The sequence below is a fragment of the Halichoerus grypus genome, chromosome 3 (assembly GCF_964656455.1).
Source record: "Halichoerus grypus chromosome 3, mHalGry1.hap1.1, whole genome shotgun sequence".
Classification (NCBI taxonomy): domain Eukaryota; kingdom Metazoa; phylum Chordata; class Mammalia; order Carnivora; family Phocidae; genus Halichoerus; species Halichoerus grypus.
In genome coordinates, this window is record NC_135714.1 from 48,692,567 (window position 1) to 48,711,394 (window position 18,828).

General features: G+C 35.3%; 1 protein-coding gene and 1 pseudogene across 24 annotated transcripts in view; one reads left to right on the top strand and one right to left on the bottom strand.

Annotated features, from left to right (window-relative positions):
• ADGRL3 (adhesion G protein-coupled receptor L3) overlaps positions 1-18,828 on the top strand; it is an 829,369-nt gene that overhangs the window by 93,608 nt on the left and 716,933 nt on the right. Inside the window, exon 2 of one of the 24 annotated variants that reach the window (XM_078068697.1) lies at positions 10,898-10,967. The exons of the other annotated variants lie outside the window; for them this stretch is intronic. The gene's annotated coding sequence lies outside the window, so the exon portion shown is untranslated. The remainder of the gene's footprint in view (positions 1-10,897; positions 10,968-18,828) is intronic. 24 annotated transcript variants of the gene reach the window in all.
• Positions 9,063-9,461, bottom strand: LOC144381254 (large ribosomal subunit protein eL33 pseudogene; annotated as a pseudogene).

Sequence of the window (18,828 nt, forward strand, 5' to 3'; positions counted from 1 at the left end):
GAGCCATGGAGCTGACTCATCAGAAGGAAGAGTACAGATAACTGGAGTGCAGAGAATAGTTGTGTTCCTTTTCTCTTTTGTCCTTTAAACCGTTATTACCATAACACTTTGAAAGGGGTCTGCATAAAACATAATTTCTGCTAGGTTTGGGTTACATAGGTTGAATAAAGCCTTCTTGATTTCACCTGCAAAGCATATGATTTAAAACAGTTGCTCAGACATTTCTAAAATGGATTTATTTCCATTTCTTCCCAGCAATGTTAAAACCCTACCTTTTCCTGTAAATGGAAGTATATAAAGAGCTGAGGCACTCAGAATTCAGACTTACTGACTTACTTGTTAACGTATATAAAGTTGTGCTGAATATAATATTATGTATTATTAATATTAATATATGATACGTTAATATATATTAACAAACACCTTACCTATGTGTTCCACATCCTAATTATTTGTTAATCAGTAATTATTAGATTCCAATAAGAATGTTCTGATTAATGTTATATGGATCGATAATCCTTGAAGAAAGTGACTGAATAGAGAAACATTCTGTTGGTCCCAAATATTTATTTACTAACTTTTTAATAAGGGAATCTAATTTCAGGTTTGTTAATAATTCAGATCTAGGGGCGCCTGGGTGACTCAGTTGGTTAAGTGTCGGCGTTCAGCTGAGGTCATGATCCGAGAGTCCTGGGATCAAGCCCTGCATTGGGCTCTCTGCTCAGCAGGGAGCCTACTTCTCCCTCTCCCTCTGCCTATCCCATCCCCTGCTTGTATTCTCTCTCTCTCTCTCTCTGTCAAATAAATAAAATCTTTTAAAAAAATAATTCAGATCCAACAAGCAGTAAGCATTGGGGAGGGGTCAACCAATGTGGGATTAATTTTTTTTTTTTTTAATTTATTTATTTGAGAGAGAGAATGAGAGAGAGAGAGAGAGAGCACATGAGAGGGGGGAGGGTCGGAGGGAGAAGCAGACTCCCTGCCAAGCAGGGACCCCGATGCGGGACTCGATCCAGGGACTCCAGGATCATGACCTGAGCCGAAGGCAGTCGCTTAACCAACTGAGCCACCCAGGCGCCCCAATGTGGGATTAATTTTAACTCCTAGCTCTGACCTTCCTAGTCTTGTTACTAGAGCAAGTAACTAAACCTCTTTCCACCAGTTTCTCCACTGTGTAGATATGAAAAGCTTGCTTGTGGTTTTTAAGAATAAAATAGGTAATGAACTTAAGAGTTTTGCACAGTGACTGGAACATTCTATAATTTATCCATTTCAAGACCTACATTATATTTGTATTTTAGCATTTCTGAAATTGGATGCATCATAATAAATAGTCTGTCAGTTTAATTGGCAACATACTTTTTTTCTTAATGGTGCATAAAATTATGTTCTGCCTTATAATCAGAGGCATGCTATATTTGTTGAAATATGGTTCATAAGATGGCATATAAAATAATATTCTGCCCTTTAATGAGAGGTGTCTTAATCTTATGATGGTGGAACTATGTGTGCCATAACTCTGTTAGTCATCTTTCCTTTTCTGTGGAGCTAGTATTTGCTGTTATCAGACAGTGTCTAATATTATTGCTACTTAAGTCTCAATCCAGGCTCTTTTTGTTGTTTTCAAATTAAATAAATAAATAAACAATAAATGTGTAAATATATATATATGTGTGTGTATATATATACTTTATTTTTGATTAATAAAATATAGACCTCATAAACATATAGCCAATAATAAAAGTACTGAAATTTTGGTAACTGAACATCAAGTTAATAATTGCTATGATTCTGCTAACTCTATTTTAATACCTCAGCAAGTTTCAAAAGCAAAGCTAGTTTAATAATTTTTTGTGTGTGTTACTTCTGCAAATTATGTGATGAGGTACACTTGTGTCAGGTGCAGCAATGAAAGATCAGAACCAGAACATGGCAGGTTAGAGTCACAGGAAATGAAACAGAAGGTAAAGTGACTCTTAGCTTCCTTTAAAAATCTCTCAGGTTAGGGCGCCTGGGTGGCTCAGTTGGTTAAGCGACGGCCTTTGGCTCAGGTCATGATCCTGGAGTCCCGGGATCGAGTCCCGCATCGGGCTCCCTGCTCGGCAGGGAGTCTGCTTCTCCCTCTGACCCTCCTCCCTCTCATGCTCTCTGTCTCTCATTCTCTCTCTCTCTCAAATAAATAAATAAAATCTTTAAAAAAAAAAAAAAATCTCTCAGGTTAACTGAAAGTGTGGGGCTGGGAACAAAGATAAACTCAACTGCTCTTTCCTGGTAAATGCCTGCAAACCTAGCCACGAGGGAACTTTTGACGCCCTGGTGTGCCTTTCAGCAAATTTGAAAATTCAGCAGATACATGAAATAAAAATCAGCAGTTGGAAGTTAGTGCCTTGCTTTATATTTTGATAGATAAATTGCTTAAGGATTTAAAATCCATCCACAGTAAAGATGATACATACTGGATTAGAATTAAAGGATTTATTTGGTCTTCTTTTACCAGAAAACCAAGATTACTTCGTATCAAAACAGTGCCTTTGAGAACAAAATATAAATAGCAGAAGTCTTTATTTGAAACTTCATTTGGAAATGAAGACTCTCATATTTCCAAAATATATTATCATTATAAGATTTGATTTTGTGTATCTTTATTTTTGAAAGTAAGTAGCTTGCTTTCACAAAGTAAAACTTCTTGAATTACGTTTATAAAATATTACTTTGTGAAAGTAGCAGTGCTCAAATATATAATTTATATGTCTATTCTTTGACTCATTACTTTAAAGTTACTTTAATCATATATATGCAATTACATATACATTATTATGGTATATTTAGCATACTCATACTATTTGAAAACTATCAGCAAGGTATTTCAAAAAGGTAGTATCACTTTCCTGGTAGTTGGCATTCTCCCTACACCTTCTTAAGATACTATAAGCAACATCAAAACAATAGATCAGTGTGTGGCACTGTAATTGAGAATTGCACCATTATCCAAATTATTATTAGTTTCTTACTCATAATTATTGAGTCTCTTTTAGAATCTGATGTTATCTATTGTGCTTTTTGATTGCATAGCTAACAGTTTAGTTTTTAAAGCTATTCTGTTTTATTTCCTAGATAAAATGGATAATTTTGATCTCTGAGTAGCTACACTGAAAACCATTACTGAAGATATCCCAGAGATGTTTTTGGAAAAGGGAGTCCTTTTTTTGGTGTTCCTTTAATTGAATTGAGTGTGCCGCCACCTAATCAATTTATAAGTTTGGCCCTATGCCTTATGCAATATATGCTAAATTGCATATTTTAAGCCTTTGACCCTGGAATGGGAATGTTTATATGTACTTTGAAAAACTGTGGGAAAAACAAATACTTAAGTTAATTTCTGATTTATTAATAGTGATGATAAAAATGTGCCACATTTTTCATTTTTACCTTGAATTTTTATAAAGCTTTAAGGTACAGTTTTTATTCCAAACAAAATATTTTTTTCCCTTCTATTTTTCACTTCTGTCATATCCCTTTAATTGAAGACTCAGCATATCCTGGGGAAAAGGTGGGCTTTTGAGTGTCACAGAACTCACTAAATTTCTACCTTATTATTATTATTTTTTACTTTGGTTTACCCCGTTGTCTCATTTCTGATGTAGGTTATAAGGGAGGAAAAATACTTTTTCCCTCTACCCTTCTGAGTTCTTAGCTGAGACCCATGTAATAAAAGATCAACAAGACAAAAACAGAAGTTTATTAAGATGTATACTTCATTTATGCGTGGGACATACGCAGGGAAAAATGAATACCTTCCTGAGGGGGCTAATTCAGTCTTCAATACCATCTGAATAGAGGTTAGGGGGCTCTAGGCCTCTTAAGGGTGTAGGGGTCCTGGGCGGATTGTCCCAAGATGGCCACTTTGCCATAAAGATTATTTTGAGTTAAAAGTAATCAAAACCCAGCAGATGCAGGAAAAGCTCTCTGCCTCCCCCTCAACTGCCTAAATTTACATTGGAAAGGAGAGCCTGTACTGGGAAGAGAGCTATTAACAGACTCCCCTTTACCTAGGAACCTTATCTGCGTAATAGGGCAACGTTATTTTTCCAAACATCTCTTAACTTTTTGCTAATGGTCTTCCTCTCCTTTGTATCCTCAGACCCTGCCCCTCTCCTTAGCTCATATAAGCTTCATGTTGTCTTCTTGTCTTTGGAATTTCCCCCGTACGTATACATATTACATTTGATTTTCTCCTGTTAATCTGTCTCATGTCACTTAGATTCTAAATCCAGCTAGAAGGACCATAGGGCAGAGGAAAATCTTCCTCCCCGACAGAGGAGAGTAAATGATTTTTAGGACAGATGAATGGGCCTTTGTTAGAAGAATAGATGGGAGGTGTGATAGTTTGTGACAAAGTGTGTCTGGGTGTGGTGTCCATTTCAATTTTCCTCTCTTGTGGTAATGGTCAGTCTTCCCTGGTTGATGCAACTCTCTGGGAGGGGACAATGAGTTCCTTCTAGAGAATCTGTCTTTAGGTAGGTAAGTAGAGTTCAGAGAAAATCTCTCCCTGCATTTGCTGTTTTTCATGTGCCTACATCTCCAAATAATCAGTATTCCAAAGCAGTGTATTTTGGAGTGAGATGTCCTAAACTCCTACAGTCCTATTTTAAGGTGGTTTATTCTGCTACCCTTCAAGGGTTTGTTTTAATTATCTCAGGAGATTCTTATGAGGGTTAAATAAGATACCCTCTGGAATGGCACTTTTACCACTATTACCTCACCCACCTCCCAACACCAGAAACCAGTATTAATAACACTTATCATTTGCCAGGCTTTCTGTTTTGTGTTTGACTTGGAGAATCTTGTATAATTCTCCAAATCATTTTACATGCAAGGAAACTGATGTCTAAGAAGAATCAGCACCTCAAGATTACATAGCTAGTATATATTATAGTCAAGGATTTCAGTTCTTTTTTAAAAAATCTTTTTAACAATTTATGACACTTTCGTTAAAAACTAATACAAGTGTATGTTTTAATTACTGACTTTTCTTGAATTAATCATTAACCTGTCCATGCAAAAGTTATTTAATGGTTCCTATTTCTATGTGCTATTTTTTTTTCCTTGCAAAAAGCATGAAGATACTAAGCTGTCATGAGACTACCATAATAATATTAAGGGGGAATAGAATCAGATTAATTCCATTTATATCATGTTAACCAGCCTACATTTGTGATCCATCTACTTGGGCACACAAGCTGCTTGCTGAATTGTGCTGGTAGAGATAACCCTTAATTCCAGTGTATCCTGTTTTTGAATCATTTCATTAAACAAAAGCCTTTGAGTCTTCTTTTGTTGCCAAGAACAAATGGTTAGATTTTAGGAACTGTAGCTACTTTTGTTATTCACAAATTCCAGAGCCTTTCAAAATTTATCATTCACATTCTCAGCTCTGCACACAATCAGTCATTATGTCAGCAGCTGCCCAGGGAGCCTCACTTCAATTCATTCAGCCAAATAATAACCATCAGGACACTGCTACATTAAAAATAATAATAAAATTAAATCCTTAAATAGCAGAGTTCTTTACTTCTGTAGTTAAAAATTAATTACTTGAATTTAGTAGAAATCCCATTGTACATTTTGACAGGGAGGGAAAAGCAATATCTGTGTTGAAAATTAAATTGATTAGACTGATATGTTTTAAAAATAGAAAAGCTTATAAAGGGTTCCATTTCCAAATAAATGACTTCAAATGATTTATTGCAGGCAACCATAACTTAATCAGATGTCAGCTTTTGTTTTTGTAGTTCACTGAGTAAGCAATCAAAAATCTGTGACGATTTGAATAATTAAAAATTTTGAAATAATTTTAATGTACAGAAATAGCACGAGCCCACTTTTCTGCATTAGAGACAATAAGCACATTACCATATTGAACATTTAGCCTGCTTTTGAATATGTGATACCATATATTTGTGATTAAATTAGAAAAAATATTTTAAATTACAACTTGAGTGTTCCCCTCCATCCTTCTTCCACATCATTCACCTTCCCTTTCTTTTCTCCCTTTTTCTGTGGTGTTCCATGGTGTTCAGAACATTGGAATAACATTCTATGTATTGCAATCAAAGCATAAATATAAATATTAATTTGTACAGTGTTGTTGTGAGGCTGTATCAGGGACACTTCCATAGAACTCATTTGTGGTCTCTGAGGTTCTTATTATTTTAAATGTCCTTGATCATGTTCTTTTCTACTGAAGTCTTAAGTGAAAGACCATGTTTTTGTCTGCATCTTCACTTAATTTCCTTCTCATTCTAAAAATGAAGGAAATGAGATGAAATGCTGACTCAGCTTGTCAGTTTGCTGGCAATTTGCTTTTAAGTCACATATGGAATTAGAGGCATCAATCTGTGCACAATGATGCCACCTTCTGCTGAACACTTTACATCTTTGAAAAGATCTCCTTTACTTTTGGAGTATGGACTTGAACAAATGAGGAGCTTTATATGAATTTAAATTCAGTTTTGGTTAGATGAAAAAAGATGCATGTGTGAGGTTACCTGAAGATCATTTTCTTTTTCTTTGAAGTACATGAAGGCTATTGTTAAGAATCTGGATAACTCTCCTTAAAGGTGTATGTTTTATATTTTATCAATTATTGGCAAAAGCTTAATAATAGTTCACTGTTCATTAGCAAATCCAAAATAATAGAGATGATTTCTTAAAAGGTTACCAAAAATATTATGTTTATAGTAGAAAATGTATATAGTATCCTTTATTGTTATTATTATTAACTTTCAAGTTTTCAGTTGTCTTATTTATCATCAGATATTGTGATCTGGGTTTCTTTTTTCAGACAAGCATAGCATAATGCTGAAAGTGGATTTTTTATATATTTAAGAACATATTTAGCTTGCATTTATTAATAATGGGTAGATCTTACAATGTTCTTCTGTTTATGTTAATTAAAGAAAAAAACGTAGTTGAAATTTATCAATTTCCTAAAAGTCATGTTCACTGGGTAATTCATTCTTATGTACAATGCTAGTATTTTATCTTCATGTAATCCCATCTTACCGGTTTCATGGCCTTCCTTCAGTGCAAATGTTTCTAAAGGGTTACTGTGATTTTTGCATGTACTTTAAAATCTGCCAAAATGACTATACATGCATAAAGCTTCCAAACATATCTAATACAGGATTAATATGAAACTGGAATGGGCCAGCTTAATGAATGCCAAGCTTAATGTACAATCTGTTTTTTGAATAAATCATACGGGAAAATTGTGGAGTGTGTAAATTACATAGCCATCATAAATCAATATCCTTAGATTGCCCTGCCTTAGATAAGGGGTAGCACTGCAGAGGCCATGACATACTTGAAAGTGGATGAGAGGAAAACAGTTAAAGTGAGAGAGGAACACCCATTAAGGAAAGAAAATGCTCAGAAAATTATTATAAAAGTCGAGTACACAAATTACACACCCCTGGGTAGTGGTTATTTTATGCAGAGTACCTGGATGCATAAGAGAGCTCATGCTGCGTTTTACCATGTGACCGTGGCAGAACGAAGTTAAGATATTTGGACTGTTCTTGCCTTAATGCTTAAGAACGAGTTCTCTAAATCAATAGCACTGTTAGAGGAGTTTCTTAATAAAGATTTTGTACTCGTTGATGAAGCTGCACATGATGCTCTCTGTTCTAATCTCAACTTGGTACAAGAAAATTAACTTTCATGGACGCTACTGGTAATCTCTAAAAGATTTCCACTATGGATCATCTAATCATTTTATTATAAAAACAGGTCTTGCCATCCATTTTGCATTAGTTATTGGCTGCAGGAAAAATATTAGCTAGCAATAAAAAGATTGTGAGTTTAAAATATGGCTTTTTAAAATATCGTCTACACTGGCAAAACAAGTTTTGTGACGAGATGTGAATACTTTTTTTTTTTTTAAAGCCTTTCACAGGATCATATTAACTGCCAGGAAGTTTTGCCAAACAGATTTTAAGGGGAAAATCAGGCTATCCTAACTGTCCAAATGTTTTCTCACGTTTCAAACAAGCAGCTGCTGGGAGTTCCTGCCAGTAGTAAACCTTTCAGGCAGAATATGAGCAGCTAGCTGCCAATCTTGTGTCAATATTTTAAATTCACTTACAACCATCTTTACTGGTGTAAAAATTTCTCTTTCCCCCCAAAAGGGCCAACAGATAACTCTCTTTGTTGCTTGGCCTCATTTTACTCCCCTAGTGGTGAAATAGCCAAAGAAGCAATTTTGGTAGAGAAAGAGAGATTTCTTTGAATATTAGGAGTAAGAACATAATCTCAGTTTGTCTGTTGATGAGGACAAATCTGAAATAATAAAAACAATCACAACAATAAGAAAAATTTAAAAAATGTTATCTATGACTAGTTCAGCAGATACTCTGGTAATGAATTTATTTAGTGCTTATCGCTAGAGTTTGGGTGTGTGTTTGTGTGTGTGCATGTTTTGTTTTGTTTAAAAGGAGGAAAGTCCAGAATTTGACTTTCAGAAACATACAGATCAAGATTGGCAAAGGCAAGAAATAAATGCCTCGAAATTAGTTTGAAGGTATTTATTAAACACTGGGGAGTAATTATCTACTTGAGGCTTAGATTACATTGTAAAGATTATATCGTAATCCGTGGCCTAAAGGAGTTTTCTCTGAGGTACTTGAGAATCAACAGTGCATGGTATCACTGCAGACGTAAATTGAGAGGAAACAATTGGCAAAAGATTGTGCCTGAGACCAGATTGGATGAATCTTCGTTTCCTAAAATAGGAGGATTTTATTACAAGGGTGATGATAGGTAATAGTGGGGAGAGAGGGGTGAGGGGAAGCAATGAAGGTACAGTGAGATGAGGGGGATGTGTAAGAGCTGCTCATTGGTTGGGAGAGTGAGAATTTGCCCAGTGTTAAAGATAACAAAGTGAGGGCTATTTGCTAGTGGACACTTCGAAGTAGGTGTTTCAAAATCTTCTTGTCCTTGTGTGTGTGTGTGTGTGTGTGTGTTTTAAATCTACACCTTTATTTATTTACTTTTCATTAAATTTAAATCTTTGAGGGGTACAGCATCACACGGATTCTGTGGCCAATGGCGTTAGCAGGAAGGTTGCTTCGGAATTTGGCAAGAACCATGCCACTGTTTCCATGAGCACCAGTTACTTTTCCCCAGATTACTCTGGTTTTGTTTGGTTTGCCACCAGGAGTGACTGTGTTGTTCATTGCTTTGTACACATAAGCACATCTCTTGCCTAGATAGAATTCCGTTTCATCTCGAGCATAAACACCTTCGATTTTAAGAAGAGCTGTGTGCTCCCTCTGGTTTGGGAGACCCCTGCTTATAGCCAGCAAAAATGGCCTTGGACCACAGCCTTCTGGACATTATTTGGTATTATAGGAGTCCTGTTCCCAGCAGGCCTCCACAGGCTCCAAGATGGCAGAAAAAGAAGTGTCCTTGTGTGTTTTTATCTAACAAATAAGTATAAGGAATTTTTATTAAAATTGGAACAATTTGTGGAACTGAGCATTGTTTGCTTCTTTTTGGACACCTTCTCACTTTCTCTTTTTTTTCTTTTTTAAAATTTTTGTTTAGTGCTGAAAAAAATTCCTTCAGTCACAGATATTTGTAAGATTTAATTTTACCTCTAAAGTTTTGTGAATTTTTTATTATTCAGGTTAAAAAAGTGTTCATACATGTTATCATGCATAGTCATATTTTTTAAATACCATAAAACAAAATCCTGATTCATTATTTATTTTAGATTATGAGATATAACTACAAAGTAATGTGATTTTAAAGACCAAACTTCCAGAATTAGTGCAATTAATGCAAATAGGGCAATCTTTTAAAGTAGTCATTTTGGAAAACTATACACATTCTAGTGGTGAGGATGTTGCGGAATCATTTTTGAAACTTCTCACTGGAATTGTCTTTATAATCAGTAATGGATGGGGATGTAAATCCTACTGTTTTGCCAAAAACTATATGAACTATTTCTATCACTTCACTCACCTGGCTTGGCTCAAAATATATTTTGAGTTTTCAAAAAAATGAAATCCCCCTCCCGAAAGATAGCAATATACTGTTAAATATGCTATGGATTTCATTGGTACCCCCAAAACATTAGTGATTAATGAGTATGAAAATGAATTCTAATAGAGGTGCTAAATTCAAGGAGGGGTTCCAATATATCTCTTTCTTAAGTAATGGAAAATTTGCTGTGTTGCATAAATGTTCTTAAGGTGACTTATAAAAGAAATCGCATTCCTTTGTATGTATAAATTCTAATAATCTTTAAAAATAAATTAGATTATCGTATAATGTCAACTCATGTGACCATCCAAATTTATAACTTTTTGTTATGGAGTTCACATACCAAACACTTGCTTCTTGGGAGAGTAGTTTAGATGCTAATTGTGTAGTAGACTCTCAGAGCCTGGGAGAGGAAATGCCTTCTCTGAAAACCTAGCTTCAGCCTTTACTAGCTGTGTGCTCTTAGGGGAAAAAGTCACCTCATCTTCCTGTTACTCAGTTTCCTCATCTGTTAACTGGGAATAATAATAGTGTCTCCTTTATAGGTTGTTGTAGAGATTAATAATTTAGTGCATGCGAAGTGCTTAGAATGGTGCCCTGCACGTGAAGATGTTACCTAAATGTTGACAGTTAATAAGGTGATACTGATACATTTGAATTGATCCAGTCTTTTTTGCCTCACTAGCAAATTTATTATTAAATGGTCCTATCTGTAGTTGTGACAGAAACTGTTTCTAGGGAAGAACTGTTAGAGGACTAAATCTGTCATTTTCTTTGATTGATTGCTTGGAGTTTTATACTTTTATAATAAGGACCAATTAATTAGATGTATATTCATTTTACATTTCAGGTGGCAGCAATAAGTGTCTGAAATGTGGGATTTTTAAAGTTGGTACAGCTTTCTTTCTCCGGGGTTTAAAGTAAGTGATTCCGTGTTCTTAAACAGAGTGGTGAATTTTATGAATGGTTCCCACAGACTACCTCGTTTAGTTTGCTTTCCTCATTTCATTTAATAAATACTAAAGAATGCACACCCATTTTGGATGGTTACATAAAATAGGCATCTGACAAAAAATAAGGATATGGTAAACCTTGCGGCAATCACAATTTGAAGAAATGTATTTAAACACCATGCAGAATCTTTGCTCTATTCACAAGGCATCATGTTCAGTATTAGCTGATGATAATAGATAGGTTGTTTCTTCACGGGTGTGAACAGTTTCCTTCTCTGCCTTGGGCAGCAGCTGTGGCCGCTGTGCCAGATGTGACAGTCTCTCCAGGTGAATGAAAGCTACAATGTTGTTTGTGTAGCCACTGCTGATAATTGTAGAACAGTTGTGCAGTGGCCCTCCTACCTTGCTCTTCTGCTGCATTCATGGTGGTAAAGGCTTCATTGTGTGATTGGGTTTGCCTTCAGGTAATTGATTCAGTCCTTAGTTCTCATTTTGTAGGGAAAGGCACTTGATTTCAATCCAATAGTTGTGCAGCTCCCAAGGGAATGCCCACTGTACTATTGAGACCGAATTCTCTCTGTTCACTTCAGGTCATGAGGCTCCCAGCTTGTTTGTTTGTATTATTGGATAAAACGATTGAATACTGCACTCTGCCTTTGGGTTATGCCATTGAAAAACCAACTCTTGAATGGCAACAAGCAGTGAGGAGGCCCTTTGAAAACAAAAAAAAATTCTTTTTTAGGCTTTATACCTGAGGTTTTTTACTTTGTGTATTCTCTATTTTATTGAATATGAATATTTTAGCATTTGCATGCTTATTATTCCTTTATTATTTTGCTTGTTATAATTTTCAGATTTTTATTTTAAAAAAGTTAATTGTGTGTGTTGTGTGTGCCATGTATGTATGTGTGGCATTCTTATAATAATAATAATATGTTCCTGTGGTTCTGATTGTGTCTGTTTGAACTAGCTCCACAGGGCCTTGGTGTAATTTCTCCTGGGTGTCTTCTCATTGATTTAAATCTCATAAATGAGTATTACTAATACAGTGAGTGCTTACTGAAATCCAGAGCGTTGTGGACCTTTGACAGGAAGGTTTTTCTCATCTTAAGGTAAGAATCAGCTCAAGTGATTCTACCAGTCCTAGAAGTGAATCACTTTTGCCAGTGCAACAAACTGGTGGTACCTGCCTTAGGATCCCGAGTGTTTGGATACTACTGCTCAAGTTTAGGCAAAGAGAGAGTTCTGGGTCATATTTATAACTCATTAAATTATGAGACAAGATTGAATTATTAAATTGTGAAGACAAGATTGTATTAAAAAAAAAAAAAAAAACCCAAACCACCAGTGTTTCTTACCAATTTTAAGCCATGTGCCTTGTATAATCCACTTGCAGGAATAATTTAAAGCACTTAATTCTTTGAAACAATAGATTTTGTACATGATTTTTTCAACTATTTTAAGTCTATAATAAACAAGATATGCTTTTGTTATAATACAACAATTGTGAGTATCTTCCTTTGAAAAATGAGTTTTAGTCTACATTTGGGCTTTTAACAGTAGGACATATGTATTAGAATTTCTACATTATTGTATTGTTATAGAACTTACTCTTCTGAGGAGAGTTTCAATTTGAAGTACCAAAAACTATGTTACATATGGTATTGTAAAATGGATTACAATATCAGTGAGGCTTCTATTTTCATAAGTTTGGGTGGTTGGTGTGGGAAACACTAGAGTTGGTAGGGTCTGGGGCAAACTCTTTCTAATTTGTTAGCTTTTATTCACTTTTAGTGACTGTTACTTGAGGAAATGTGTATTCATTCTTACCAGGTCTTCTGATTTTTAAAGAGAAATAGGGCATCTAGGTTTCCATGTGATCTTTACTAGTTTTTAAATGTTGCCTACTATTTCAAACTTTTTTCTTTTTTCTTTTTTTTTAAGATTTTATTTATTTATTTGACAGAGACACAGCGAGAGAGGGAACACAAGCAGGGGGAATGGGAGAGGGAGAAGCAGGCTTCCCGCTGAGCAGGGAGCCCGATGTGGGACTCGATCCCAGGACCCTGGGATCATGACCTGAGCCGAAGGCAGACGCCTAACGACTGAGCCACCCAGGTGCCCTTTTCTTTTCTTTTTTTAAAAAGATTTTATTTATTTATTTGATACAGAGAGAAAGGGATTGAGAGAGCACAAGTAGGGGGAGCAGATTTCCACCTAGCAGGGAGCCAGACCCGGGGCTGGATCCCAGGACCCTGAGATCATGACTTGAGCTGAAGGCAGATGTTTCACTGAGCGACCCAGGCTCCCCTTAAGCTTTTTTTCTATAATTATTTAATAATAATCATTCATAGAGAGAAGATAGACAGCCTTTTGTTTTTCTAACTCTCAGATTAGCCTGGGTTTAAAAACATTGAGACTTGATTAATGTAAAATAATATGTACACCTCATAAGAGTTCTTCAGTCATTTTTGACAGTTATATTCAACTGGGTAGCCACCCCCTAAAACAAAATTTAGAACATTCTCATCACTCCAGAAAGTTCCCTAAGTGTCCCTTTCCAGTCAATTCCCTATACTTCCCTTGTGCAACCATTTTCTAGAACTTGATTTGAAAGGGCAAAGGAATTCTGGCTTTTCAGCAGATGAAGCCCAAAGGCTACAACAACCATTGGCAATCTCTTGCTATAAAGAAGACAAAATGAACTCATTCATTTGGTCAAGTGAAGGAGGGAAAGGAAATCATATTTGTTTAACACTTATTCTGTGCTAACCACTACATATCCAGTATTGAATCCCTGTGTACAAAAATTCTGCAGTTTTCAAAACATCATTTTCTAGATGCAGGGACTGAGGTTCATAATGAAAAGGCAACATGCCCAAAGTCATATAATTAGTGGGCAAGGTGAGAATGAAAAACCAGAATCATGGAGTTAAAGATTATTTTTCTATAAGCTTGGAAATGTACTTTTTGAAGATTAATATAATAATGAAAAATCATTATTTATAAGATTACCACATGATGATGACAGTATCTAAACTGTCTTGATCATCTATTAATTGCCTAACACCATTCTGAGAAACTGTTTCCAACCTACATTCAAATTTATGAGTAATATTGTCATTCATATTTCACAGATCAGGAAACTAGGGATTAGAGATATTAAGTAACTTGCACAGATTCACATATCAAATGAATCTTGGAGCTGGAATTTAAACAGGGGTCTTTAACTTTAAAGACTGTTCTTTTTAGGGGTGCCTGGATGACTCAGTTGGTTGAGCATCCCACTTTGGTTTCAACTCGGGCCATGATCTTCGGGGCGTGGGATCAGCCCTGCATCTGGCTCCATGCTTGGTATGGATTTTGAGATTTTTTTTTCCCCCTCCCTCTCCCTCCCCCTCTGCACCTCCTTCCACTCATGCACACACTCTCTCATAAATAAATAAGTGACCTCTTTAATACCCATCACCAGGCTAACCCTCCCCCCACCCCCCTCCTCTCTAGAACCCTCAGTTTGTTTCTCAGAGTCCATAGTCTCTCATGGTTCGTCTCCCCCTCCGATTTCCATATGCAAACAATGAATCATGGAACACTACATCAAAAACTAATGATGTAATGTATGGTGATTAATGTAACATAATAATAAAAAAAAATAAATAAGTGAAATCTTAACAAAAAAAACTTCTTTTTATAAAACTATTTTACTTGTTTTATTTAATGTTTTGATGTTACTGATTTTTATTTTGACTGAAAACTATTCTTGAGGAGTTTACTCATTCTGTGACAAATAAATTCCTGAATTACAGGTATCAATTAATGATATGGAATATGAAAGAATGCAAACAATATAGGTGTTTCCAAAAGTATGGAAACAATACAGATGAAAGGATATATTTTGTATATAAATATAATATTTTTAAAAAATTTAGAGTACAATTAAGGTATATAGCATATTTTACTGAAAAGTGAGTTCTATAGTCCAGAAACTAGATGATTAGCAATTTAATTTTTTATCCCATTGGTTAGGTGTTTAGTACAAATTAATCACACCCTTCTGTTTCATTCCTGAGTCAATTGGGAATTAAGATCAAACTGTTGCTTTTGGAATCTCCAAAGCTAATTTAAAAAATGGAGCTTCAATGAAAAAGCAAGGTTTCCAACTCCATCCTCCTCAGATAGTTTCACCTACCTATTTGTGGAGAGAGAAGCTGAAGAATTCAGATCTCCCTGAAGAAAGCAAGCATAGACTTGTTCTAAAGAATTTGTAGTGGGAAGAGAAAGATACTTATGGGCATGCAGGTCTGTGAAAAAAAGGAAAAGGCCCAGAAAAAGGGAAAGACCCTGGCATAAGAATGCTGCTCCTATTGAGTATGATTCACTGAAAACTAGCCTTGTACCAATTTTCCCCTCCTTTGAGATAGAAGGAGCAGGATCTCCTCTCTGACACTGCTCCTAAGTGTGAAGGGCTGTGGCATAACAAGAGCCCAGGAAGGTGTTGTAAGTGGAAGGAGAGAGAAAGGGGCCCATCTATGTTCATTGCTGCTCATGGTTTTCATATACCTTGAGGTTTTGGTATGAGTGACCTTAAGGTGTTTGCATATTTATATTCTAGAGTTTTTAAGACTTCCATAGGGGACACTTACTATGCTTAACCTGTTCATTCACTTAAGACTGCAGCTAGTGTGTTAATTCAGCCTGGCACCATAACTGCATTTGAGATTCACAATAAAATAAAAACCATTAGTCAAGGCCTCAGTCAGCAATAAAAATAAGGTCTGCAAAACTTGTACTTTAATTAAAAATGGAGGCTGTTTAAAATGAGAGATTAATGGAGTCATAAAGTAGAAAAATTAAAATGCATATGTAAAACCAAATAGAATAATAGTTCTGAAGATTTGCTTTGTCTTAAAAGGGTCTCTGAAACCTTCCTCTCATCATTAAATTACAATTCTGAAGGTCATGAAGCCAAGGAAGGAGGAATTTTCACAATCAACATTACTGAGTTGTTGATAAGAGTATTAGTTTACTATCTTATTTAAAAAGATAATGTAATGGAAAAGAATATTATTTTGACTTTCTATTTTATGTTTCTTTTCTTTATAATAAAGTAAAATATTCATTTATACTTTTGCTGTATATGTCGACAAAAGAATACTCCTTTAAATTATGTGGCTCCAAAGTAAATTTTAAGAGATCAGAATTTATTTTGAGTCATGAAAATGTAAAGTTTTAAATGTTGCTCATTTCTAATTGATTTTCCAGAGGGGAGAAAATGTGGAGGAAGAAAGGAACTCATATCTGTCAATTACTTTTCTGGAAACCTATTTGATTTCAGTAAATTCAGAGACAGTTTGGTCTACCATGTGGTTCAGTATCTCAGGTCACATGTCATACACTAATTTGTCTCTGCCACAGTTTTATACTGGGGACTGGAGTCAGATCATTTAAGTCTCCCACCTTTTTTTCCATCTACAGATTAAAATACAGAGGAATCACTACTGGGGAATGTTACTAGCATCTTATGTACTTATTGTCTATATGTGAAAATTAGCAAGACACTTGCTTCCACCATAATACTTCCATATTGCTATGTAGCAATGATCATTTATCATACTAAAAAATCTCATTCTTATGTGCACAACTTTCTTAATAAATCATGTATACATAGCAGTGTCTTTAGATAAGAATAACAACCTCATGCTTTAAAGAGGTTCGAAGGAAAGGGAAGGTAGATTGCTGGTAATTACATTAGTTCAGAGTATTGCTTTTTAGGTATATTTGTCAATGGGCCTACAATAGGTGGATATTCTCCATAGAAACTTCACTACCACAATCTTCCACCCCCCAAAATGAAAGATATGATTTGGTTGTCCCATAAATCATCTTTCCAAGAAAGCAAGCTGTTCTTGCAATATGATGGCAGATGGAGCAGCTTTTTACCAGTGGGGGGTTTTGTTCTTTGCTGCCAAGGATATTGAGGAAAGAAGGAATTATGCTAATTTATCTGTTTTTCTCCTTTGCAAGCAACTTTACATATATCAAGAACTCATTTTAGGATCTGAGTTATTATTTTTTGGCACTTGGCACAAATTGCTGAATGTATATATACTGTTTAACCTTTAAACATTAGATATGAATGCCATATACTGTTAAAGGGTCTTCTGCTTGTTGAATTTCAAAAAGTCATGGGAAGGTTAAGGTCTTGAAAACATTCGAGGTAGTCTCACTGCCCAGTTTCTAAGATCATGTGCAGATTATGAGAGCTCTTAGAAAAGTAGAGACTTTCTTTCTCCTGGATGAAACCTAATAAATATAAATATATAAAATGGACCAACTCTTATTCTGATTAAGCATTCAAAGATTATTAAATGACCAGATTTATGGAAGAATAGAGTGCTTAGGCTCTTGGTAAACTATACCTACAGTATTGGCTTCTGATATATGTACACATAGTTTTGCTGTCTCTCCTGACTTTAAACAATGGCTGCTTAAATGAAGAATCTGCTTTCCCTCTGTGAAGAATACCGATTTTCCATTCTTTGCCAAGGGCATGGGTTATTCCAGGGTGTAGTCAAGTGATCAGTTCATTGGGACATATAATTATATCCTCCACTTTGGTGCCTTCAAAGAGAATATCTTGTGAGAATTATTAGTTTTCTCAAGCACTCACACAGGTATTGAAATTGCGAGATCAAATCCAAAATCCTTTGAGGTTTTTTGGAATAAAGATAGCATGTGAAAATGATGAGCATCCTTATTACAATTACTACTTTCTAAGAAATGCTTTTTCCATGCCCTCTAAGATCAGCTTTTTTTTTTTTAGAGTTCCTTTGTTCCCTTTTCTTTCATCTGCTGCTTTTTACTTGTCCCACTTCAGGGGAAGATAATTGAATCACCTCAGGCTGAGTGCTTGTGGACCCTACAAATTTAATGCCTGTAAATAAATTATGCATGTTCTACAGGAGTTAGAAAGAGTGGAATGGGTATATTCTGGTCTAGGTTGTGACTTCAGATGAATAGGTAATATCTCAGATGTATTATTCTGGTAGAGAAGGGATAAAGGATATCTAGATCTTAAGCAAGGACATTCTACTTTGTGCCAAATTTCAACTTTACGTATGTCTTCTGCTTTCTGAGCTTCTTATTCTGACTGTTGAATGATGCTGACAAAAAACAAAAACAAAAACAAAAACCAGAAAACAACCTACTATTTCTGGGGTGTAATTCAGGATAATATAAGCTATATTGCAGTTACAAATAAAAGTTTTAACACAATAAAGATTTATTTCTTGCTTGTATCCAGTGCATGTCAGGTGATTTTCTTAGGTACTCTCTAAATCATGATTTGTAGACCCAGGTTACTTCCATTTTATTATTATTCCTTCCAGAATATATAGCTTTCAAAGTTGTGGTAGTACAAAAAGAGCTAGAAGACCAGGGCTATAGTTTGAGGGCCAAGTCTGCCCACATTTTATAATGTGGGGAATAAGCTCTATTGTCTCTGCCCATAGTTAGTGCTCCTATAAACTCATTTAAAAAAACCCTACACTTTTGCCCTCAGAGCAACTTTCAAATCATGTTATGTACACCTAGATACTTTAGGTGTCTTAGTGCTCATAAACTATTATTAAAAATTTAGAAAGAGAAGGACAAAGTTGAAAGAATGATGCTATCAGACTTTAAGATTTACCATAAAGCTATAGTAATTAAGACAGTATGGTATTGGTGAAAGAATAGTTAACTTTTTTGTTAAAAGAAAATGGAACAGAAAAGAGTCCAGAAGTAGACTCTCACAAATATGATCAACTCCTAGTCCACTAAAGAACAA